Source organism: Balaenoptera physalus (assembly GCF_965194825.1).
Source record: "Balaenoptera physalus genome assembly, chromosome: X".
NCBI lineage: Eukaryota > Metazoa > Chordata > Mammalia > Artiodactyla > Balaenopteridae > Balaenoptera > Balaenoptera physalus.
Window position 1 is genome coordinate 34,123,355 of NC_138903.1, and position 26,193 is coordinate 34,149,547.

Sequence of the window (26,193 nt, forward strand, 5' to 3'; positions counted from 1 at the left end):
GAGACCAGATGTTGTGATAACCTATTTGATTTTTACAAGTAGATTCAATTTTTTTCTCAAGTTATTGAAAATGAAGATTGTCTTTTAGTTCAGAAGTTGGCAAACAGCAGCCCATGGGTGTAATCAGGCACTGCTTGTTTTTGTAAATAAAATTTTATTGGAATGCAGTCACACCCTTTCATTTACCTGTTCTCTATGTCTGCTTTTTTTGTTTTTGTTTTTAGCAGAGTTGAGTCGTTGCATAGTTGCAACAGAGAAAGTATGGTCCACAAAGCATAAAGTATTTACTGTCTGGCTCTTTACAGAAAGTTTGCCAACCCTAGTTACAGTTTTTCAGACAGAATTCTATTCAGGAAAATGAAATGTCTATCTCATAAAATATGAGATAGCTCATAAAATGTCAGTGTCACAAAGAATATCTGTGACATGCCCCCCAAGAACTTGGAATAAGTCCTCTGAGAATTAAACGATCAATCAAATATATAGAGAGAAAGGAAGTGGGCATGGTCCTCTTAAAAATATAGATGACTGCCATTTGTATAGGTTTTGACTAACCCTAATCACTGCCTTAACATATCTGAGGAAGGGATCCCTCACCCGGAAGGGGAAAGGCAGTTATAATTGGAGGACAGGCTGGGGTGTGTCACAGAGGCAAACATTGGCAATATCTATCATATGATTAGGAATGCATTTGGTGCAAGGAATAAACACTTGGCTACAAGGTTAAACAACCCATTATTTTGCTTATCTAAGATGAAGTTGGAGTTAGGCCATTGCTGGCATTATATCAGCTGCTCACAATGGTAAAGTTGATGTTCCTGAAATTCCATTGGCCTTTCTTTTGGGTTGCTACTGCATAGAATCCATCATAGCTGCATTCAAGGTAGAAAGGGAATGAAGGCAGAAGGGCGAGTGTCTTTCTTCCTTTATTAGTAAGTAAAAGCTTTCCTAGAAACCTCCCTGATAGACTTTATTTAGGTCTCATTGACCAGGACTGGTCACATGGTCACCTCGGTGCAAGAAATGCTAGGAAAGCCGGGCATAGAAATGATTGCCACCGGTGGCTTACAGCAGCATTCCTTCAACTTCGCTGATGTTGATTAGAGTCACAGGAGGTGGGGGGGGGGGGCGCCTGTTAAAAATCTACAGATAACCTGGAAATTGTGATTTGCTGGGTATGGAATGGGAGCCTACGATATGTCTCTTGATTTTTTCTCTTTTGTTTTTTAAATAAATGCTCCATGTAATTTTTATCTTCAGCAGAGTTTGGGAACACTGGACTAGACTAGTCACAACCTGCCCAGGGTTGGGCCCCTTGCCACCCACAAGGAAATTATGTTTTCTTAAACTATAAGAGGAGGAATGGATATTGAGTGGGCAGCTAACAGCATCTGCCACACCATGTGTCCAGACCTATAGAAATGTGCATTCTTGACAGGAGAGGGACATGAAGTCCATCAGAACCTGACCCCATTCAACTTTCAAAGTCTATATAACCCCTTCTCTCTGATTCTATGCTCACTGAGCAAACTTTGATGAATTTGGCCTTGGCAGAGCTTAGAGGGGAGGTGGAGCCGGCCACATGGTCCACTGGAGAGGTTTTTGTTAATTGCAGTATAATGCCTATAACATAAAATTCACCATTTTAAGAGTACAATTCAGTAGATTTTAGGATATTCACAGTGTTGTGTAACCCTCACCGGTATCTAATTTTAGAATATTTTCGTTACATAGAAAAGAAATCCCATACTCGTTAGCAGTCACTCCTCATTTCCCCTCCCCAGACCCTGGCTATCACTGACCTACTTTCTGTCTCTATGGATTTGCCTATTGTACATATTTCATATAAATGGAATCATACACTATTGGAGAGGTTTTTTCCCATAGTCAGTGAATAATGGACACTGTCTACGAGCCTCAGTCTTTGAGTGAGACTAGTCAGCTCTCACGGGCTTGATCAAGTCTCTGGAGGACAGGTTGGTCTGAGGCCCAGGTGAGTGCACCAAGGTTACTGTGTTCTGTGAAGGCCCCCGCATCCTGCCATTTGGCCTGCCTGGATCTCACAGTGCCCTTGTCTCTTCCACTCAAGGTGGTCTTGTTGGTAGTAATGATGACTGTTTCTCAGATGCTTGCTTTGTGCTAGGCACTGCGATTGGCATGATTGTGTTTCATGTTCACAGCATCCCTGTGAGGTAGATCTGATTACCTCCATCTTATTAAAGTTGGAAATTGTACTCATTGTCTACCAGAGGAGGCAGGATTTGGGGTTAGATTTATGTGAATTCATTCATGAAGTCAATGAATATGTATTGAATACGTTCTGTGTTCCTCACCTTGTGCTGGGCTCTGAGGATAAAGTGGTGAATAAGGTGGACCGGCACATATCCTTTTGGAACATGATAGAGAAACATGAAACAGATAATTAGTCATATACTTATTTTATTTCAGGTAAATCCTGCAAGGTGAAAGTCCTGTGTAAGGGTCTATCGGGGGAATCTCACCGAGTCTGGGAGATGAGGGAAGGTTTTCCAGAGGAACTTAAGTTGAAACCAAACTCTGGTAGATGAGGAGGAGTCAAATGAAGGAAAAGCAGGAAAGGGCATCCCAGCATTTCAAACTTTATCCCAGAGGCAATAGGAAGCCATTGATGATTTTTAAACAACACAGTATCATGATCAGATTTAGTTTTAGAAGCTGATTACTCTGGAAAATGGATTGGAAGGGGGTGAGGGGAGAAACAAGGAGGCCAGGAAGTGGGCTGCTACAGTGGTCAAGTTGAGAATGATAATGGCTTGGGCTGGAACAGGAGAAATGGGTTATTGGAGCCATATTAATGATGTAGAAGTGGAACAAGGTGATGATTGAATGGGAAGGTGAGGCAGAGAGAGATGTCAAAAATGGTTCCCAGGTTCCTGACATATATTATTTCTTTATATCCTGCCTCATTACAAAAAAAGGACTTGAGACAGGGCTTATTAACTAGTGCTGTGATACTCTCTGTGGAAGATACCCTTCTGTCCTCTCTTGTGGACACTGGTAAATTAAATAATAATATTATATAAACCTACCATCTGCAATTCAAGCAGTTCTTGTGATTACTAAATATTACTGGACTTATTTTTGAATGTATCCCATTGTAAACACAATTATAAATCTCATTCTCAGATGAAACACCTAACCTATGATCATTTATTTGAGAGAGGAACAGAGTTAGCAGTGGCTGAATACATGTTTTAAGATGTATAAGTATATAAATTCTGTCCCAAGTGATAGACTCAAAAGTACACACAATTCTTATAAACACTCTACGTGCTGTGTTAGGTTAAAAAAGAAGTTGTCACATCAAGTGAAGAATAAATCTAATTGCTCTCCTAGCAGTGTCAACATGTGGCATTTTCTCCTGTTCATCATATGCTGAAGGGCCACCCTCTGCTGCCTCTTGGCCCGTCATAAAGGACTGATCAGAGGCTGTGCAGCCGGCTTGAACAGCGGCATCAGTGGGCCTGGGTTCACCATCCCAGTTCCCCACTTTCTGGCTACGTGATCTTGGACATTCATCTGTTTCCTGTGGGCAGCAGCTTCCTCACCTGTAAAACGGGGATAATCAGAGTTCCTCCAACTTGGGATTTTCCCAAAGACGAAGTCACCGTGTGCCTGTAAACCGCGGCTTAACACAGAGCCTGGCACAGGGCACGCCCTTAACAGATGGCTGCCTGTGTCTCCCTCCCCGTGTACCAGATGCTCAGACAGGTTTCCCCAAGGTGCCGCCGGGCCTGATTCTCACGTGACTGCTGGATGCTTGGGCTTCTGGCTGTGAAAACCCCGGCCTGCCGCAGCTCGAAGCTCGTGGGGGGACGAGAGTGAGAGCGCCTCCCGTGCAGGGGGGAGCCAGGGCTGCATCCGGGAGCCAGACCGTCCTCGCCCTGCCTGCTCCCCTCTGCCTGGTGACTCGCCGTCTCTGCTTCCCTGTACCATCTAATAACGCTTGGAGCTGACTTAGGCTTTGCCGACTTCACGGCAGTATCTAGAGGAACAGTGTCGGGTGTGCTTAGAGCTCAGTGGAGTAGGTGCTTGTAAACAAGCACTTCTTGCACCAAGAAACTTCTTCAAGCACCAAGAAACTTCTTGACACCTGGTGCTCATTCAGCCAAATATTTACAGAAGCCTCATTGCCAAGCTGTCCACCGCACAACTCTGCGATTGGTTAGAAGAGCCATGAAGGCCTCCTGGCCTCAGCCAAGCCCCCCTCTTGCTCTTCTGCTCATGTGAGTGGCCAGCAGGCCCCTCCCCCGCGACTGCAGGTGGAGAGTCACCTTCAGCTGGTCACATGAGGGCACCAGCAGTGCCGCCCCGTCCCTGAAGTGGAGCCTCCTGGTGTCCAGGGCATGCTTCCTCATCTTCCAGTGACCTTCAGCCAACAGGGAGATGCCGCCAGGGTGGGTGGTGCCAGGGAATCAGTCATGATACCCAAATCCTGCCATGTTGGTTAAACAGCGTCTGATTAGGAAAAGCTGTTCATTTTGGCTTATGGCCGTGGCTTGTTTTAGCACAAAGCATAGTCTACTGGATACCTCACCAGAAGTCACACCAGAGGAATTCATTAAGGGCCAGAGAAGTCATAGTAGGTGGGTAAACCACATCGGATTAGCAGGTCTGTGTGCTCAGGGGGTCCCCTTACAGTCCATGCCGTAGTCAGCACTAGTGGTCCCTGGGACACCTGCAGGGAGTCAGGCTTCCTGAGCTCTTTTAGACTCTCTGTGTGATGTCCGAGTTTGGAGGTTGAGCTTTACTGACCTCGTGTTGGCAAACCTTCTGCAGTCACCTGGACATGGGAGAATCAGGCAGAGCTATACCCCCATCCCTTTAGGAATCGTGCTTCAGCTGTGCCTGTGGCTTTCACAGGAGACATGCCCCGTCCCCCGGCCCCGGCCAGCACATCATCAGTCTAACTGCGCCCCCTGCCAAATCCCCTCCTACACGGGACCGGGAATCGTCCACGCAGGGGAGGAAGGCAGGCAGAGGGTGAGAACCACTGCCCCTGGGAAAGCATGAGGCACCCAAGTTTAGGCTTTTTGTGCATTTTGAAGAGGTGGGAAGGGGGATGGTGAAGAAGGGTTTATTCTAACGTGAGCCCTGCAGAGAGAACACCAGTGGCGACCAGTGCCCTGCTGGGAGTGGGGAAACTAAAACCGGAGTGAGTAGGGACAGAGGCTGGGGAGGGTGTGGCTGCCGAACCAGGTCTGTGGTCAAAAGCAGTGTCAGGGCAGGCCGGGGTCAGACACCAGACACGGGTCAGCACACGGGAAAGCATCCCGTGGGGGACGACGCGAGCCCGCGAGTCGGGCCTGGAAAGGTCTTGGAGAGTAGCGTCGCTTTGCTGTTGGCATGAACACGAGGCCTGGGGCCCTGGCTGGCCTCCCACTGAAGGCAACCTCTGAGAAGAGAGGTGTTTTGAAGACCCAGGCTCCCCTGGTCCCCGAGTCTGACAGGTCCTGCAGTCATGTGGCTATGACTCTTTAGAACAGGCCTTTTGGGCCCCAAATTAGAATTTTAAAAAGAGGGACCTTCTAGTAACCTCTAATACATTCTTTCCTAAAGCATAAATTGCAAAGTGGCAGCTTACAGACCTAATCTGGATGGCATTTGTTAGTCCTACACAGGCGTCTTAAAAGAAAATTCATAAGCTGCTGACATTTAAAATCATAGACTTTTTCCCTGAATATCTGGATTTCTGGCTTCTCTCGTGAAATCAAAATGGATGTCCATGTGGTTGCAGTGAACTGGAGATACGAGATGCTATCCCATTAAGGTCAGGCCTCTGGTCTGCCACTTGTCTCTTTTGGATTTCATGTCTCAAACACTTCACTCACTTCTAGTAACTGTCTGGCCACTACAGAGACTTGAACTTGTTACTCACACCACAGATTAATTCTCAGCTCACAGTATTCAGAAGGATCAATTTTCTCATTTGATGATGTATTATAGTACAGGGCTTCTCAAACTGCCTTTAGTGTAGGGCCAGTATTATCTGTTCTTCTTGTTCTAATTCCTTATGAACTGATAGGAGGTCCTATTATGCATGACTGATATACAGCTCACATTTGACTCATCACTGGAGTACCACACCTCCAGGACTGGTGTAGACCCTATTCACTGGATGAGCCCACTCGCTTAAATATTGGGGTGAAGCCAGATTGCTATGTTCCGAAATGCTGACTCTCAATTTCCATTTTTGGAGCTGGCCAGTAACAGACAGTTCCTTGACCAGTACCAGTCTGCAATCCACAGTTCAAACAGATTGAGATAATGAATTTATTTTATTTTATTCTTTTAGGGGTATGGTTTTAAATCTAAGGAACTTCATTTTGTATCATTTAGTATTTCTCTACAGTTCTTCGTGAACATGGAAGATTGGTTTCTCTGATATTTAGGGTTGTAGAATCACTGTGGGGAAAATCTGTCTAAACGTTTGTTAAAGCAAAATCTACTAAAGGAAACCAATTTTCAGCAGGGAGACAAGTTAGATACTGCGGTTGTGAGATACTTGGGTTCTGAGATGTAGGATGAGAAGAATTCACCAACAGAACTGTGGAAGAGAGAGTCTTCATGGCACAAAAGTGCAAAATAGTGAAAGAAGAAGGGGGAAACTAGGTTCTGGTCTCCCGTAAGTGTAGTTTACTTGGGGCACGTCAGCTTCCATGGCTATAAGATGAGGAGGTTGGACTAAATTATCTCAGAGATCTGCTCGAGGTGTACAGTTACCAGTCTGTGATCTTTTCCTAAGGAAAGTTCTCTACTGAAAGTGGGTGAGTGGGGCACAGAGGACAGGGGTTGTTTTTTAGGGTCTCCACTTTACAGCTGAGGCCACTTTGGCCCAGAGATGCCGATCAGCTCTCCCAAGGTCACGTGGCAAGTGGGTCCACAGTAGGGACGCAAGCCCAGCCCTGCTCCCTGTTGTTGAGCCTCCTCCTCTCCTGTGTCCTGAGAAATGGGTGGTCTCGACACAGAAAGGGTTTAATGGTCTCCCCTGGGGAAAAGAAGCCAAACTCTTCAATATAGAGGTGTCAAGGTGTCTTGGGTTTCTAGGAAAACATTCTCAACAATTCACTCTCAAGAACTTCCACTTGTGTTTTATTTGGAGGCCAGACAGATTAGGATCAAAGGACTGATTTTATAGTACAGGTCTTCAGACTTTGTATACCTAGGCCTTGTTCCATTGGACAGTGTGAGAGCCGTGTGATGAGTCCATTTCCTTCTCAATTAAGGTGTTCTTGGAATTCTGACTCTGTCCACTGACATGGTCGCAAAGGGGATTATGTGATGACATCAGAAGCCTGTGCTCAACAGCCTTTTCTTGAAGTACCTGAGTTACTGTCCTTTTCCACAGAGTTCTGAGACGGTCCTGCTTTGTTGAAGACAAGATTTCTGTCCTGTAGCTGATTGTAGGGCCTTCAGGGTAGCCTCAGAATTAATAAAAATGTATCTGGAGATGGCAGAGACTTTAAATGTCTGGGGGTCACTTATGACTTGTGATAATTTTCACAGGTGAAAAGTCTGGTAGGAGTGCATAATGAAAATGGTACAGTTGAAGAGGAAAATTTTTGTGACTTGCAAAATAGGATAATAAAGCCAATTCCAAAAAAAAGAGGTATGGGGAAAATATCTGTAAACGTAATGATTAAGCCTGTCTTCAATGAAGTCTAGAGTAGATTTTAAACATCTTTTTTTTTTTTAATTTTTATTTATTTATTTATTTATTTATGGCTGTGTTGGGTCTTCATTTCTGTGCGAGGGCTTTCTCTAGTTGTGGCAAGTGGGGGCCACTCTTCATCGCGGTGCGCGGGCCTCTCACTATCGCGGCCTCTCTTGTTGCAGAGCACAGGCTCCAGACGCGCAGGCTCAGTAGTTGTGGCTCACGGGCCTAGTTGCTCCGCGGCATGTGGGATCTTCCCAGACCAGGGCTCAAACCCGTGTCCCCTGCATTGGCAGGCAGATTCTCAACCACTGCGCCACCAGGGAAGCCCCCAAACATCTTTATTTTAATAAAACTCCATAGAAGGGTATGATGTGCCTCCTCATTTTAAAAGCACTGGTCTAGAAATTGCTAGTAAAATTTAAGAAGAAAGGTGTGCCCAACTATTTTTTTAATTTACTTAAATATGACCAAAAACACTATGATTTTGTTACCTAACACCGTCAGGGAAGGCGCCAGCAGGACTCTGATAATTAGAAACATATAATGGACAGTAAAGGTGCTGACAAATATCCAAGAACTTCACTTACAACATAAAACTTCTGAAATATTGATATTAATAATATTTCCCTAGTCACATTTAATCTAGGGAAGGCTAATACCTCTTTTGATTTGACTTTTTTATGCAACTAATCAATACTAACATAGGAAATAAAGCGAATTATTTCTAACACCTCTCTTTTTATAAGGTGAAAGAACAAATCTTTTTTACTTTCTAGGGGCCTCTGGGAAATCTCAGACAGTTTTAAGTCCAAAAGATGTTGTGAAGTTTCTTTCACTTTTCATTTTGGATTCAGTGTTGGAAGGCAAAATTGAAAAATTTCCAGGAGGTTTGAGAATTAAGATAAGATCGTGGGTGTCTGAGTACATGAATGATTATAGCTTGGTTATTTATTAAATAAAGTGACAATATAGCATTTAATTAAATACAAAAAAATCATTAGCACAATTGTAAATGCAGAACTTCTGTTGTTTCTTTTACTTTAAAGAGAATCAAGGGCATGATAAAGTCATAGCAAAGCATTATTGTGGTGAGATATCGAATCTCTGCTATTTGGACAGATTACGTAGAAGGTGAGGTGGGCGGCTGGATAATGACCCCAAAGATATTTAGTTGCTAATCCCTAGAACCTGTGAACTTTATATGGCCAAAAGGACTATCCAGGTAAAGAGATTGACGTGAAGAGTATTGTAGATTAGCCAGGTGGGCCCTTAATGTAACGACAAGTGTCCTTAGAGAGGCAAGAGGTGATTTGATTACAGAATGAGATGATAATGTGAGGACTGGAGCAAGTTGCTACACTGCTGGCTTTGAAGATGGAGGAAGGAGCCACTAGCCAAGGAATGCGAGGTATACAGCTCTAGAAGCTGGAAAGTTAAGGAAATGGATCTTCTCCAGGGCCTCTGGAGGGAGCATGGCCTTATTGACACCTTGATTTTAACCCAGAGAAACTGATTTGAGACTTCTGGCCTCCAAAACTGTAAGAGAATAAATGTGTGTTGTTTTAAGCCATCAAGTTTCTGGTAATTTGTTACAGCAGCCATAGGAAACTAATACAGGTGCAGAGTAACCTCTTATTAGGAGCAGACCAATACTACAAAAAAACTTTCTCATTTTCACAGAGAGCAAATAAATTCTAGGTTTGCTTCAATGTAATATTTCATTTTAAAGGACCCACAATCTCTTTTTGACAATCTTACAAGTAAACCCATCAAAACTGAGGCAGATTTCGCAAAGTTTTAACACAGATATGTGTTACTTTTCAGATTCTCTTTCCACAAACTTACAGCTTTCTATATTCATTCAGGTTTTTTTCTTCACCATTCTTCCCCTTCTCCATTCTGGAACAAGTCATTTTACTTCAGGACAGAAACATTCCCTTTTTTGCCCCTAATTTTAAAAATGTCTCATTATCTTCAGACTCCTAGTAGAGACTCATTCATGTAGAGTCTCATTTACGTAAATTAATTATAACTTTTAAGCACTCACCTGTATTTCATGGAGAAAACTAGGGGGTTGATCATTGTAAATTTCTGTCATTTTAGTAGAACTCATGAATACATTCAACCCAGCTTTATTCAGCCATGCAATTCCTTTCTATAGTTTCACATCATGGCAGAAATGAACATATTCATTTACAAACTCAAAGATATAGCCTCTTTGTAGAATATATAAATAAGAAGCAAAAGTATATAAACTCAAATTATGCTTAGTAATCAATGTTTTAATATCCTTTCTTAGACATTTTCTAGGCATCCATTGAATTTCTATAAATTATCTCATAATATCAGTCCAGAGACTTCAGCTATCTAAAGATTTTGGAAATGCTCTTCAAGGGGACGTACTACAAAATCTCATTACTGTGGAAAATACAGGTTTGTCAGAACAGTGACTCGATTTGCTTAAACATAAATTGACTTTTTTTCATAATCTTAGACCTTCAGTAGGAGTAATTCTAGCTCATTTGATCATAAACCTGTACAAATTTAAGAAAAATATACCCAAGAGGCTTAAAAATGTATGCTTGTATTATACTTAACACTGATGAATCAGAGAGGACCTAGTTGTCACTAAACCCAAAATATTATACTAGTCGTCATTGTCAAAGATTTACATAAATTATGTAAATTTGAACTATTAAAGTATTCTAAAATCTAGCACATTTAAAATACTAGTAGTTCAATTTTTTTAAAATTTATTTTCTTATTAGTCATCCATTTCATACACATCAGTGTACACATGTCAATCCCAATCTCCCAATGCATCCCACCACCGCCACCACCACCACCCCACTGCCACTTTCCCCCCTTGGTGTCCATACGTTTATTCTCTGGATCTGTGTCTCTATTTCTGCCCTGCAAACCGGTTCATCTGTACCATTTTTCTAGGTTCCACATATGTGAGTTAATATATGATACTTGTTTTTCTCTTTCTGACTTACTTCACTCTGTATGACAGTCTCTAGATGCATCCACATTCAATTTTTGTATTTTAGGAAATTTTAGTTATATTCAATTTATATAAGCAATTGTTTATTTAGATATGCCAATCAGAACAGAGGTCCTTTAAATTAAGAGACTTTATAATCTAATGTATTAATACTATCCAAAGGTAGGAAAATGTTACATACTCACACAAAGATGAAGAAATTTCTGAATTACAGACACAGAGACATACAGCCACAGAGAAATAACTTCAGTTCTACAATTTCAGTCATGGATCAAGAGTAAACACAAACAGAAAATCTCCCCAGTCCAGATTTCAAAGAGCTGTTTTCTTCCCAAAGGGCATGAAATTTTAAATTGATTTGAACTAAAAAATGGACTAACAAATAAATCTGACAAACCAGATTCTCTGTTGCCTCACACCTAGCAGGGACCTGAATCGTATGGACCTGAATCTCTCTAAACCATGAACCCATTTAGAGAGGGTTCCAGATGGTCAGACCCTCAAACCAAATCCCCATCCATTTCTGCCAACGATGTGGAATAACTTAATGGCCATAAATGAAAGAAAACAAAACCAAAACACGACATTAGTAGAGAGGCAATTTAAAGTTAGAGGAACACAGAGTCAACACAGTTCTGTCCACGCTCTGGCTTCACCCAGGAGAGCCAAGAAAAGACACGTCTGGGTTTTCACTGCATACAAGGCGCACTTCTCCGTGAACAGTGTTTACCTGCCTCTGACAGGTGAATCTATTGGGTATCTCATTGTGAGCTCCAAAGCGGTTAAAAGATATTTTTCAAAAAGGATGAAATCTTGTCGCTCATATAGATATGAACACATTAAAGATTTTATTACTCATGAGGGAATGGACAGATGCTAAAACCAGTTCAAAAGGGAACAAAGGAATGTTGAGTAAGAATATTGAAAAAAGCGTGTAATTGGAAACAAGACTGGTTTTATTACATTGTGAGAGGGGAGACAATTGAACCTCTACTGGATAATGCATTTTGCATGTGTATTTGTGACCTGACAGCCTGGATCTTGGAGCTGGCAAGCAACAAGGCCCATGACCACCACAGGAGATGCGTTGCCCCCCAACATGTGGAGAGGGCAGTGCCCAACCCTGAGCTCCACCTCTTCTTTAGGGATGGGACCATCTGTCTAATTTCCAATTCAGGAAGTATTGCTGATGCAATTTCTGGGGTCCAGAGCCTGGCGGGGCCCTTCAGAGCCTCATCCACTGGCAAACCCACTCACAGTTGAGGGGGCCCCATGCTGCTGCCGTCAGCAGATGTTATTAAAGAATTTGGATCCATGGGTGTGCTTCTGATTCCTCTCAGTTTCTGTCAGTTTGAGTTGGAAATGTCTGTGGGATATCTGAGAGGAGATAGCCCATGGAGTTTGAGGATTTAGAATGGACGTATAGACTGGAGAGCTGAATTTGGGGCTTATAGTAGGCTCTTGGATACTGTGAGTCACTTGTCCTTGGCCCTTTTGATTTTGGTGCAGTTGTGCTGAAAAGTTCTGTGTGCATTGCTAGCATCCCACATCAAGCCTGTGTCCCATCACACCCTGAGGTGCTTCTCTTCTTTTCTGCCTCCGGGTTTTCTCCTATGCCAGGGAACACAGCTCAGGTACACTTGAGAAGTGTGGGCAAGGTAATGCCTGCAGGGCCACCTCCAGACTAAGGGAGATAGTAGTCTACGGATAAAACCTCAGTTTCTGTCCTTAAGATGGATAATTTGGGGTCCAGTATATATGGTCCTTTGTGGCTCCCCAGTGGGAATGAGGCCCATTTGCCACAGTGGTAACCAGCTTAATAGTGTATGTAGTCTTTATGAGCCTTGCTTCCTTCCCTCCTTCACTCTGTTTCCTAGGCTCCCCTCCCAGATGAACTGCCTGCATCCAAATGCTTGTCTCAGGCTCTGCCATTAGTGTAGTCATCTGAGTGGAGGTGGTCATTTGAGTCACAGCAGGCCCGGCACGTGCAGCTGTGGAAAAGGCAGTTAAGTTCCTCCAGGGTACATGTTGTGATGGAGGCTGCAAAAGAATAGAGGGGCAAGAATAGAGAGGTTTGTGTAACAGATTGAATGAAGTTGGGCACCAAGGATTCTTAGCTGGATGAGGGAAAATAGAGGGTTCGTTTGATTTGAGGGCTTGATAAGGATATAAAAAAAGTTATGGTAGTTCTTAGACAAGTGAGTTGAATGGGTAGAAGTTGGTAGTTGGCATAGGGTGTTTCAATTAGTGCTTTCAGAGGTGCTTCTTGCATCTTGGATTTCTAGGAAAGCACTCTTAAAAACTCATCCCTACTATTACATTTCTCCTGTATTTGAGGGAAGGCTGAATAGGCTAGGAGTCAGAGGTCTAAATTTATAATACAGTTCTTTTAACTTTGGTAACCTGACACAGTTGCCTTCTTTTATTCAGCTTACTGCCTCGAGTTGTACCTTGGCCAGACACATTGTTTAGCTTCAGAAAAAAGCTTATTTAATGTGTTGCCTGTTTCCAGAACCAACTGCAGTTTATGAGCTAATCTAAAGATAATAGCTTTAGGGCTTCCCTGGTGGCACAGTGGTTAAGAATCTGCCTGCCAATTCAGGGGACATGGGTTCGAGCCCTGGTCTGGGAAGATCCCACATGCCGTGGAGCAACTAAGCCTGTGCACCACAACTACTGAGCCTGCGCTCTAGAGCCCGCGAGCCACACTGCTGAGCCCTCAGGCCACAACTACTGAGCCCGCAAGCCACAACTACTGAAGCCCACACGCCTAGAGCCCGTGCTCTGCAACAAGAGAAGCCACCACAATGAGAAGCCCACACACCGCAACGAAGAGTAGCCCCCACTCACCGCAACTAGAGAAAGCCCACGTGCAGCAATGAAGACCCAATGCAGCCAAAAATAAATAAACTTTTTAATTAAAAAAAAGATAATAGCTTTAATTCATACATTCTCAGAGGCCCATTGAGAAAGAAGTTGAAGGATAGCTGTGTGTGTGTGTGTGTGTGTGTGTGTACACCTGTGCAAGCATGTGTGTTGCTCTACATGTTATAAGCTTATAAACTTCTGCCACATCTTCTCAGTTTTTTGCATGTGTGTACACATATGCACAAACATACACAAAATATAAAACTTCAAAAATAGTCTGAAACGAAATGTCAATTAGTTGTTGTCTTAGGATACAGAGGTTATGGGTTATTTTTTTCTGCTTTCCATTTATCTGTGTTTTTCATGTTTCCACAATGAATGTTTGTTAGTTTTTGTTGGGGGCAGGGAGGATGGTCAGGCATGAGCTACTGGGGCTAGCCGAGCGTCTCTGTCTTATTGATTTCTGCATGCTCAGTTTGGCACATACAGGTTCTCAATATGTGGTCAGTGAATGGTGAAAAATAACAAGCAGGGCAATTATATTAATCTCATTTTTATAGATGAAAAAACAGGGTATCATTTAAGATATCGCAGTTGCAAGTGATAGAAGACCCAACTAAAAGGGACTTAAAAAAATTATTGCCTTGTATAATAAATTCAGAGGCAGAGTGAACCCATGATTGGCTAATTTATCAGCACAGCAGTATCATCAAGGACCTAGGCATTTTCTATCTTTGTGTCTTTCTCCCCTCATGATTGCAAGAAGGCTGTGTATCTTTTATATATTGCTGCGTAACAAACCACCAGAAACCTTGGTGCCTTAAATTAACAACAGTCATTTCTTTTGCCCACAGATTTGTAATTTGGACAAGTCTTGTCAGGGTCAGCTTACCTCTGCTCCATGTGGCCTCAGCTGGAGCATCTTGACTAGGGGCTGGAGAATCTATTGATACTTCCAAGATGGCTTACTCACATGGCTGACAGTTTGGTACTGTGTTTCCTCCTGGTTGCTTAGCTGGTTCTTTTCTATGTGGGCCTCTCCTTAGTTTCCTCGTAGCATGGCAGCTAGGTCTTAAGAGTAAGTGTCCCAAGAGACATGAAGTGGAAGTTTTGTTTCTTAATAACGTTGGCCCAGAAACTGGCAGTCGTTTTTGCCATATTCTATTATTCAAGCAGTCAAAAGATCTCAGATTCAAGAAGAGGAGACATAACTCTACTTCTTGATGGGAGGAATAGTAAAGAATTTGGGGAGCCATGTTTTAAAATACCTGCAGGTCTTTATAGGCCTAGACATCATATGCAGGTATGACCAAGTCAGGAAGAAGAGGGAGGTTTCTTCCTGTATACTTCTTCTTAGTGGGGATGAATATCTTTTCCTTCAGCATAATTCTACTCAGGTTCCATTGGCCAGACATGGGTCACATGTGCATGCTAAACTGATCCCCAGACACAGGGATAGAAAGTAGAATGCAGAGGCCTCTAAGGTATAGATAGGGCCCAGAATGGGTAGATCGACTTCATCCAGTTAACCCAGTGAATACACCATGCAAATATCATTTTTTCTATTTGTGACACACAAAAAAATAGGAGACTGGTCTTACACAAATCTTGATTTACTCCAGGGGCTGAACCTGGTATCATCTTTTTTTGAACACGTGGGAGGGTTAGCATGTAATCACAATTAGAGTTCTGCCTTCAAGGAAGAGTGGAAAAAGGATACCAATTAAGTGGAAGGCCCATAGTATCTGCAATACCAAGGTTCAAGAAGTTTAAGGGCCTAACTGAAAGCTGAGACCCAAACCCAGGTTTTTGGATGCTTGACCCACAGCTAGTTCTTTTAGCCAACGCTGCTTTGCACAGAGTTGTAGAATGTTAAGAGGTAGAAGGGATCTAAGAGGTCATCATGTCTGACTTTGCACTCTCTGTAGAAATCCCTTCCTTAGTGTCCCTCAAAGTTGGTCCACCAGCCTCTCTCTTCTTGATTATGTTCAGTAGTAGAGCTCTCAGTACTCAAAATGCACTGTTCCATTGACAAAACACTCTTGTTAGAATGTTCTTCCTTGTATAGTAAGCTAAATGAGACTTTTCCACCAAAAAATGATATCAGTCCCAGGTGCTGGATGCACCACATTCAGAAAAAATGCCACTAAGAATTGGCCAGATTCCTTTTTTTCAGGATTTTCCAAGAGTGACAAACCAGCCCTACCAGGGTCAACCCCTTGCATCCCCACTCTCAGATTCTGTAAGGAAATACCTGGGGGAAGGGGTGAGAGAATAGGGGTTTCTGTAATATGCTATTTATGGTAGAGGCCACTCCCTGCCCTCCTAGAAGCCACCTAAAGTGAGATTCCAAGATGGAGGATGCTCGACTCCCCGCCTTCTAAGCTAGGAGCCCTCAGGTCCAGCCCACTGCTGGTTCCCTCAGAGATAGCTTGTTGTGGATACCCTGGAGTTTAGGAGCATTCATGATCATAGAGACTGAGGCCTGCTTCTCATTTGTAGGTTTCTGAAGGAGGGAGACTTGAGTGAATAGCCTGGGTGAGGAGAGACTATGGTGCCATGTGCCTGGAAAGGGGACAAAAAGTCTCCACTGTATCAGCTAGCTATTGTGAGTAACAAACTACCCAAGACTTAGTGATTTAAACAATAAGCATTTATTGTTGCTCAACAGTCTACAGGTCAACTGGGCAGTTCTGGTCTGGGCCCGGCTAGGCTGATCTTGACTGAGCTTACCCATGAGTTCACACTCAGCCTGTGGGTCAGTTGGGAATAACTGGTCTAGGATGGCTGCACTTGGAATGGCTCTCTTCCAAGTGATTACTTCCTGCGCAGGCTGGCCTGGTGGTGGCAGGGCTCTGAGAGAGTCAACGCGTGCAAAGCCTCTTGCGGTCTAGGCTCAGAACTGGGACACTGTCACTTCTTCCACATTCTATTTCCACAAAGCACAGTTGAGAGGAGATTGGGGGAGAAAATTAAACCCCTTTCGTGATAGTACCCCACCAAGGTGACACTACTAAGTAGAGCATTTTCACTTATATTATATGGAAATTAGCCTCCTTTAGTCTTCAGCCTGATGGTTAGACCTGATTTTTCCCTGCTAAAGCACCACTAACACAACTACTTCCCCTTACCACATGGCAGATCTCCAAATATGCACATATTCACAACTGTCCTGTCTCCTTTTTCTTTTCCAATCTCCAGACCCTCCAGTCATTTCTCTAATGGCATGCTTGGTAGCCATCAAGGTCGCTGTACTTGAGATACAATCTGACTTGTCACTTTTTTCTTAACACGTGGCATTCATAATTGCACGTGACATTGCAGACTTATTTTGATGAGCTTATAGCAGTGGGACAATGTTTTATTTTATTTTATTTTTGCTTTAATCTGAACTCTGTGATTTTATTTATGTGCCCAAATGTAGCTTTTGGAAGAGCTGAATCACACAGTTGGTTTATATTGATAGATGGTCCTATAAATTCTCCCAGTTCTTTTTTCATACTGAGAACAGCTAAATCAAGATTTACCCATCCTGTACCTGCTCAGTATAGTTTTACGTATATAAAGGTAGGGCTTGGTATTTTTTCTTGTTATATTTCCTTTTCTTGGATTCAAGCCCAGGATATCAGCCTGTTCAGATAATTTTGAATCATGATTCTCTTGCCTTCCTAGTTTTATCCCAACTGTAAGTTTATGTCTTCATGCAATAGTTAACAAGAAAGTGAGACTAGGGCAGCCCCAAAACCACAGCCCTGAGGACGCCTTGACAATTGCCCTTTAGCCTGAAAGGGTGTAGCGAAGCGTATGAGAGCAGATTGCACATCCGGTTGCAAATCCATCTCCACTGCACTCATATTAGCATATGCATTTTCTCTGACTCATTCACAAGGACATCATGAGAGGGCTTTTTTTGGTTTATTGGGCTTTTTCTGGAGGCCTTGCTGAAAACCACACGGTATCTATAATATCTACTCACTTATTAACTGCAGATATGTTTTCTTTGTACATTAATGAAATATTAAAGCATGTAGACAGGAATAAAGAATAATATAACACTCATATACCTACTTGCCTGCTTTATCGAATATTCACATGACATGTTTGCTTCAGAATTATCTTTTTTTTCTTTAAGAAACAAAACATTACTAGTACAGCTGGGCCACCCCGTGACCCTTCCTTGTTATGATTTCAGAGTTTATCATTCTCATGCATGATTTATAACTTAACTACATATGCATATGCATACATATACATATGCATACTGTCTCTATGAATAATATATATTGGTTTCGTAGGTCTTAAACTTGCTCATACTGCAAATATCATTATGTAATTTGCATTTTTTGCTCAACATAATATTTCAAGAACTATACATGCTGATGAATGTAGTGCTAGTTCATTCTTTTTGTGGCTAAGTGTTCTATTGCAGGCAACAATTTTCTAAAAGGGATCGATAAAAAATATTTTTGATTTTGCAGGCCGTCTATGGTCTGTGTCACAGTCTTCTTTGTTTTTGTTTTTACAACCCTTTAACAATGTGTAAGACACTGTTAGCTCTTGGGCTGTACAAAAATAGGACTTAGTTTGCCAACCCCTGTTCTACTGTCTGACTCTAACACTATTTCTCCATCCTCCTTTTGATTTACATGGCTTCTTACGTCTCAGGTTCTCCTTTCATAAAGCAGAATGATCGTCTTGCCTGCCTCCTCAGGAGGGTAGGAAGATAAGGCAGATGATGGATATGAAAGTGCTTTGAAATGTTTTTTTTAAAAGGCTGTTTTATTCCTTCCCTCTCTTCTCACTTCCCTTTTCTTTCTTTTTCCTTCCTCCTGCTTCCTTTTTGCTGGCCTACGTAGGCTCTCAATTGAATTTCCATGAAGAAATATGGGAGCTCATTGAGAAATCTAGGTGGCGGAGACACATGGGAAGACACTATCAGGCAATGGGGGATTGGGGAGGCCTGAGCCCAAAGTGGATAATGTTACGTTCTTGCTGGCAGTTTCTCTGCAGCACTGGGGCATCAGTGGCTGGGAAATTCAGGAGGCACTCTCATTCTAGGCAGCCTATGAGCGGAACACAGCTGTTGCTTTCTTTAAATGTGCTGGACTAAGGTCTGGGCAGATGGCCTGTTCTGCCACCGAATAGCTGTGTGACCAGTCTCACCTCACAGACCTTTTGCCTCTTCATCTATCACAACTGCATCTGTCAACACAGGTTTCACAGGATTGTTGTGAAAATTAAACATGATGAGCTAAAAATGTTGGTATGTGGTGCAGACCCTTGGTGAAATGCTCATTAGAGGTTAATTTACTATATTACTTATGGAGGTTAATTACTGTAATTTATTGTTTACTTATAGAGGGTCCCCTTTGAGGGTCCCTGCGCCAGACAGCAAGTCCACAAGGAATATGTGCCTACTTTTCTCTTTTTTTGTATAGCACTGGTAACTTTAATGGATTTTAATGAAACTTGTAACCTTACAAAAGGTGAGTAAGGTGAGCTTGGATTAGGTGTTTCAGCACCTTCTCTGGTCTTGATGCAAAGCAGTGATGAATTAATTTTTCTTTGTAGGAAAGTTTTGCTAATAATTTAATTTCTTTAATGGCTAGATGGCTGTTCAGATTTTTAATCTCATCTTGTGTCACTTTTGGTAAGTTTTATTTTTCTACCAATTTCTCCATTTCACCTAAGTTACTGAATTTATTGGCAACTGTTGTTTAGTAATATTCCCTTATATAATTTAATGTCTAGGACTGTAATGCTATTCCCTCATTTGTGGTATTCATAATTCATTTTGTGTCTTGTTTCTTGATTAGTCCATCTAGGAGTTTATCAATTTTGTTGATCTTTTCAAAGAATCAACTTTTGTATGTCTACTTTTAAAACTATCCCAAAATGGGAACTTTAATTTGAGAAAAATATGCATAAATAATAGCATCCCTCATACAATACTACAAACACCTTTTTTAATGCCTTAAACACATGGTTAATAGTACCTAGCCTGGTGTCAGGCATGTGGACATACTAAAGACTTCTTTAAAAAGTTGAACCGAATTCACATTTTCATTTCTCAGATGTGACGTACTCAATCCTTCCACATCCTCTGCAGTTAAAGATCGCCTTGCCCTTAGGTTGGCTAAGGGCTGGAGATTTGCCCATGGACAAGGGGAACACATAGAAAGGGTCAGACTGGCTCTCGCAGCTATATTATAATATGGGTAATAGTCATTGGTGTTGCTGGCCTTTCATTATTAAGGCTGATTCTGCAGTTTTTTCGCATGTAAGAGCCTGAGAAAGAAGATTTAGATAGCCAACCTTTATATTTCCAGAGATAAGTAGTTTTTAATGCTTGCTTCAGGTCAGAAGCTATTTCTGGTATTCCTAATTGTGCCTCAAGAGACCAAAAAGTAATTTGGGCTCAGTGGATAGAATGAAATTGAATTTTCTCTAGGGAAGATAATGTTAAACATAAATTCAAAGCACCTTATAACAAGGTTATTACAATGGCATATGTTCACTATGTTTAGGAAAAAGTAAGACAATAAAATTCATGACTTTAGACCTTCTGAGAATTGGCTACTTAAGGACATGCAGTTGTTATCATTTGCTTCTGTAAACATTTTCTGAGTTGTTCTTTTGTATGTGGACCAGGATCCAAATGTCAAGGTTAATTAAAGGAAGTGTGTGTGTGTGTGTGTGTGTGTGTATAAAGTGATGAATACCTAGAAGGAATCTGGAAAACTTGCTTATTAGTCTTTGATTTCAAAGTTTTCTTATTCATTTTTAAGCCTTTTAGAAGTACATTTTAGTGAATGCTTAGTAAAAAGGATGATAATACATTGAGCAGAGAGTTGGTTATCCAATTTCTTCTCTTTCAAAGTAAGAGTGACTGGCAGAACAAATGTGTCAAATGTGCCATGAAACTCAGTTAAACAATCCAAAGGGAATGGAGATTTCTGGGCATTTGATTTTCTGGTAAACATAGGCCATCCAGAAATATATTTTGCTTGTGTGTTTTTCAGCCTTGTATTTGTTATCTTTATGCCTTTCTTTGGAGAAAAGCCCATAAATATTAGAAACATTCGTCAATGATTGAGGTGCACCATTTGGAACATGTTTGTAGCATATGGTTTGGTAAATGAGGAAGCTATGTAACACTGGCTTGAATACAGTGTTTTTTAAAATTTAATAATAACTCCTTGTTATCAATTAATTATTCAACAAATATCTATTGAAGACCCACTGTGTGCCAGGCACTGTACTTGGTGCAGTGCTTGGTGCCAGGCATCAGTGAGTAAAACAAAATTTCTGTTTTTATTGAGCTTGTATTCTGTTAGGGATATGAATATTTCTCTTTTACCTAAAAGTAGAGCATTGGTTAATTGGAAATTTGGTTAAATATGGGCAAATTGAAGTTTGTGGTTATTTTAAATTTCAGTTTCTAGATGTGGCACATATATACAATGGAATATTACTCAGCCATAAAAAGGAATGAAATTGAGTTATTTGTAGTGAGGTGGATGGACCTAGAGTCTGTCATACAGAGTGAAGTAAGTCAGAAAGAGAAAAACAAATACCGTATGCTAACACATATATATGGAATCTAAGGAAAAAAAAAAAAAGGTCATGAAGAACCTAGGGACAAGACGGGAATAAAGACACAGACCTACTAGAGAATGGACTTGAGGATATGGGGCGGGGGAAGGGTAAGCTGTGACAAAGTGAGAGAGTGGCATGGACATATATACACTACCAAACGTAAAATAGATAGCTAGTGGGAAGCAGCCACATAGCACAGGGAGATCAGCTCGGTGCTTTGTGACCACCTAGAGGAGTGGGATAGGGAGGGTGGGAGGGAGTGAGATGCAAGAGGGAAGAGATATGGGGACATAAGTATATGTATAACGGATTCACTTTGTTATAAAGCAGAAAGTAACACACCATTGTGAAGCAATTATACTCCAATAAAGATGTTTAAAAAAATAAAATAAAATAAAATAAATTTCAGTTTCTAAAAATTTTACTTGCATGTGTCCAAAATCATCAAACTGTACACATTAAATATGTACAGTTATTCGTATGTAAATTATACCTCAATAAAGCAGTAAAAAAATTTACTGTAGTTTGTTTTCTTCTTACCCTAAGGTTGATTTAGGTGTATTGTATTGACTCCTCCAGTATGAAAGTGTCTCAGACTTCTACTCCTTGTTAGATGTCTGTGATTTGGATCCCACACTGCTCTCATCTACCTATACCCAGATGAATTTATTTGACTATTGCAAATCCAAGAAAGATGTGAGATATATATATATATATATATATATATATATATATATAGTTGAATATTAACTGTTTATTTAATTTTTTCTACACCAAAGAGCATTTTCAGCTATACTCAGTATAGTATACATAACTGCTATAGCAGTCTAAACAATGGTCTATATGATTGTGTAATGGTGGATGTCAGTGTGTAAGACAATATGAAGCGTGCAAGACTTGTGGGTGAGTTCATATCCATTGCTCCGAAACTGAACTCACCCCCAAATGCACTGGGGAAAAATGCTTCCCTAGACCACCAACACTTTTCATTCAGGCTTGGCTCTTGCCTGGCTATAGGCTCCGATTTTCTTTTCTGGCTTCTGTGGCCACAAGCCAGTGGAAGTTACTTAGTGCTATTCAATGGGGAGACACACACTCCTCCCCACCCTGCATATAAGTGCAACGTCAAGGCTGTGCTTGGGTTCACTGGAGACTGGCAGTGCTGCTTATGTAGCTTCTCACGTTTCCTTCTAGAGCGTATGTTTGAAGAATCCAGCATAGGATCTTCTGATTCCTCACTCATGTCTCTGTAAAGTAGGTCCTGGTGGTGCAGCTTAGAATCAGGCATGTTGAACAGGTACAGTCATACACAGGAGAACTGAGGTCTTCTTTGCAAGTTCCAAGCCATTTATTTATCCATTTTTAAAAGTATTTATTTCCTACATATTTTTGTAAAGTTTTCATGTTGTTTATAGCTATGAACGCATATAAAACAAGACTATTAAATAAGAACAGAATAAAGCATTTGAAAAGAGGGAAGGGAAGATAGATTTGGGGAAAAAATTATACTAGAAAAGACTAGTGGAGGTAAGGATGTGTGTGCAAATGTTTGTGAGTGTCTATGGTTCAAGTGTTGGCGAAGGCAGAAAATGCAAGAGATTATTTCAGTTGTGGAGGCTCACGTGGCTGTGCCTGATTATCTACAAAGTTCACTGTACATGAGTAACTGTGTTTTGAGAAGGTTTGCTCTGCCTTGCCAGAGGTAAGACTCCGCAGCAGAATGCAGAACTGTTGTCTTGGGGTTCTGAGTGGTCCTGCTAACTATTTTGCTGTTAGAAAACCTGATAGAGGGTCCCGCACATGGGTCAGGTACTAACTTCCTTTGTTTGGCTATGGAGGACAAGGGTGTTCCTTTCTCTAGCTCAACTCACTGATGCCTCGTCTCTCTGCCTGAGGCAGGATGATAAGAACATTGGTAGGGCAGATAGGGGAACCTGCCCCTCTTCTTTCTGATCATCGGTTGTGCCTTGGGAGGTGATTCCCAGAAACCAGCTTAGTGCAGTGAGGCTTACCAACTCCTAGGTACCTAGACAGCATGATTTCAAGAAGTTTTTATATATAGACTACTCATATAATAGAAAATAGATATGAAATTTGGGCTCAGTTGGAGTAAAGAAGAATTGAGCAACTCCCCAAAATACTCTAGGCAGGGGGTAGGGGGAGATTCTCCAGACTCCTTGAGGCCCTGGACAGTTTCAAGGGTAGCAGACTCCTGCTCCTTGCCTCCCATTGATAAAAGAGGTAAAAAGTAGAGCTAAGACCCCTGCTAGGGGACAGGAATAAAGACTCAGACATAGAGAATGGACTTGAGGACATGCGGAGGGGGAAGGGTAAGCTGGGATGAAGTGAGAGAGTGGCATGGACATATATACACTACCAAATGTAAAATAGATAGCTAGTGGGAAGCAGCCGCATAGCAGGGAGATCAGCTCGGTGCTTTGTGACCACCTAGAGGGGTGGGATAGGGAGGGTGGGAAGGAGGTGCAAGAGGGAGGGGATATGGGGATATAAGTATACATATAGCTGATTCACTTTGTTATGCAGCAGAAACTAACACAACATTGTGAAGCAATTCTACTCCAATAAAGATGTTAAAAAAAAAAAAAGACCACTGCTAGGGAAATAAGCCTCATTATATTTAATATTTATTTAGCCAGAATTGCCTATTGTTTAAGACCAAGACTCTAGAGCAAGACTGCTTAGGTATGAATTCCAACTCTGCTAGCTGAGTGATTTCTGGGAAATTATTTAGCATCTTTGTGTTTCTATTTTCTCATCTGCGTAATGAGGATAATAACAGTATCTACTTTATAGAATTGTTGTTAGGATTGTGATTAGTACCTGTAATGTGCTTACAATAGTCCCTGGCATGAGAAGACTACAGTAATTTTTTTGAGCATAAGAGAGATGAGCCGGAAGAGATTTTATCATCCAGTTTCCTTAGGTAAGAAATTGAAATATGTCTGGGAGAAAAACAGCAAAAATCATTCAGGCTCTCTAGGGATTGTAAGCAGTAATAATCACATCACATGTACTGTGAATGATATGCCATAATAATTTGTTCTGACAATTCTGAATACTAAACAAGATATAACTATGTATTGAAAGGAAAGTCCTCAATTTCTGACTAAACATCTGGTAAACTGGAAGATGTTCAAGAGACATTTTGGTAACAGTAAGGTCTTAGTCACTAGAAGTTTAAGATGTGTTTTACAGTATTAGGATGTCATTCTGCTTACATCTGTAGAACCAGTTTTGCTATAGTGATTCAAGTAGGTGTTTATAGTATGTTTTGTTTTCTCCTTGGCATTTTGCCAGGGTAGGGAAGGAAACTATTGCTGAAATAACTTCATTACAATAATGAAAGTGTAGTCTTTTGCCTTTAAAAAAATTCAATTTAATACAAATTTATTGAGTTGCCTAGTAAGTATAGTAGTAATGCACCTAAATGTTTTTAGAATTTTTAAAAATTATTTATTTTATTTATTTTTGGCTGCGTTGGGTCTTCGTTGCTGTGCACGGGCTTTCTGTAGTTGCGGTGAGCGAGGGCTACCCTTCGTTGCAGTGCGCGGGCTTCTCATTGTGGTGGCTTCTCTTGTTGCAGAGCATGGGCTCTAGGCGCACAGGCTCAGTAGTTGTGGCTCGCAGGCTCTAGAGTGCAGGACCAGTAGTTGTGGCGCATGGGCTTAGTTGCTCCACAGCATGTGGGATCTTCCCGGACCAGGGCTCGAACCCGTGCCCCTGCATTGGCAGGCAGATTCTTAACCACTGCACCACCAGGAAAGCCCCTAAATGTTTTCAAATAAAGATTTTTATTGGGGTATGCAATGTATATAGAAAATTTTACTCATCATGTGGGTGAAATTTGATGAATTATCACAAAGTAAACACACCCATGTAGCCCTCTATGCAGGTCAAGAAACAGAAGAGTACCTGCACTCCTAGAAACCTCGCTTTGCCTCTTCTCAGTCACTTTCCCAGCCATTCTTCCCAAAAGATAACCACTAAGCAGAAAGCTGACTTCTACCCAGAAATAAACCCGTGTGCCTATGGTCAATTAATCTACGACAAAGGAGGCATGAATGTACAATGAAGAAAAGACAGTCTCCTCAATAAGTGCTGCTGGGAAAACTGGACAACTAAATGCAAAACAACGAAATTAGAACATTCTCTAACACCATACACAAAAATAAACTCAAAATGGATTAAAAACCTAAATGTAAGACCGGACACTATCAAACTCTTAGAGGAAAACATAGGCAGAACACTCTTTGACATAAATTGCAGCAACATCTTTTTGGACCCACCTCCTAGAGTAATCAAAATAAAAACAAAAATAAACAAATGGGACGTAATGAAACTTAAAAGCTTTTGCACAGCAAAGGAAACCATAAACAAAACAAAAAGGCAACCCACAAAATGGGAGAAAATATTTGCAAACGATGCGACCGACAGGGTATTAACCTCCAAAATAAACAAAGAGCTCATGCAGTTCAATATCAAAAAAACAACCCAATCAAAAGATGGTCAGAAGATCTAAATAGACATTTCTCCAAAAAAGACATACAGATGGCCAAAAAGCACATGAAAAGATGCTCAACATCGCTAATTATTAGAGAAATGCAAATTAAAACTACAATGAAGTATCACCTCATACTGGTCAGAATGGCCATCATCAAAAAGTCTACAGACAGGGACTTCCCTGGCAGTCCAGTGGTTAAGACTCTGTGCTTCCACTGCAGGGGGTGCAGGTTCAATCCCCAGTTGGGGAACTAAGATCCCACATGCCATGCGGCGCAGCCAAAAAAAAAAAAAAAAAAAGTCTACAAACAGTAAATGCTGGAGAGGGTGTGGAGAAAAGGGAACCCTCCTACACAGTTGGTGGGAATGTAAATTGGTACAGCCACTATGGAGAACAGTATGGAGGTTCCTTACAAAACTGAAAATACAGCTGCCATATGATCCAGCAATCCCACTTCTGGGCATACATCCAGAGAAAACTATAATTTGAAAAGATACATGC

At 41.5% G+C, this 26,193-nt stretch overlaps 2 protein-coding genes across 4 annotated transcripts in view; both read left to right on the plus strand.

Moving 5' to 3' along the window:
• The window catches only part of XK (X-linked Kx blood group antigen, Kell and VPS13A binding protein), a 50,075-nt gene that overhangs the window by 9,529 nt on the left and 14,353 nt on the right, over positions 1-26,193 (plus strand). The gene's annotated exons all lie outside the window — the stretch shown is intronic.
• CYBB (cytochrome b-245 beta chain) overlaps positions 1-26,193 on the plus strand; it is a 112,561-nt gene that overhangs the window by 1,542 nt on the left and 84,826 nt on the right. The window contains exon 1 of one of the 3 annotated variants that reach the window (XM_082446534.1): positions 13,446-14,559. The exons of the other annotated variants lie outside the window; for them this stretch is intronic. The gene's annotated coding sequence lies outside the window, so the exon portion shown is untranslated. Of the gene's footprint in view, positions 1-13,445; positions 14,560-26,193 lie in introns of those variants that run through there. 3 annotated transcript variants of the gene reach the window in all.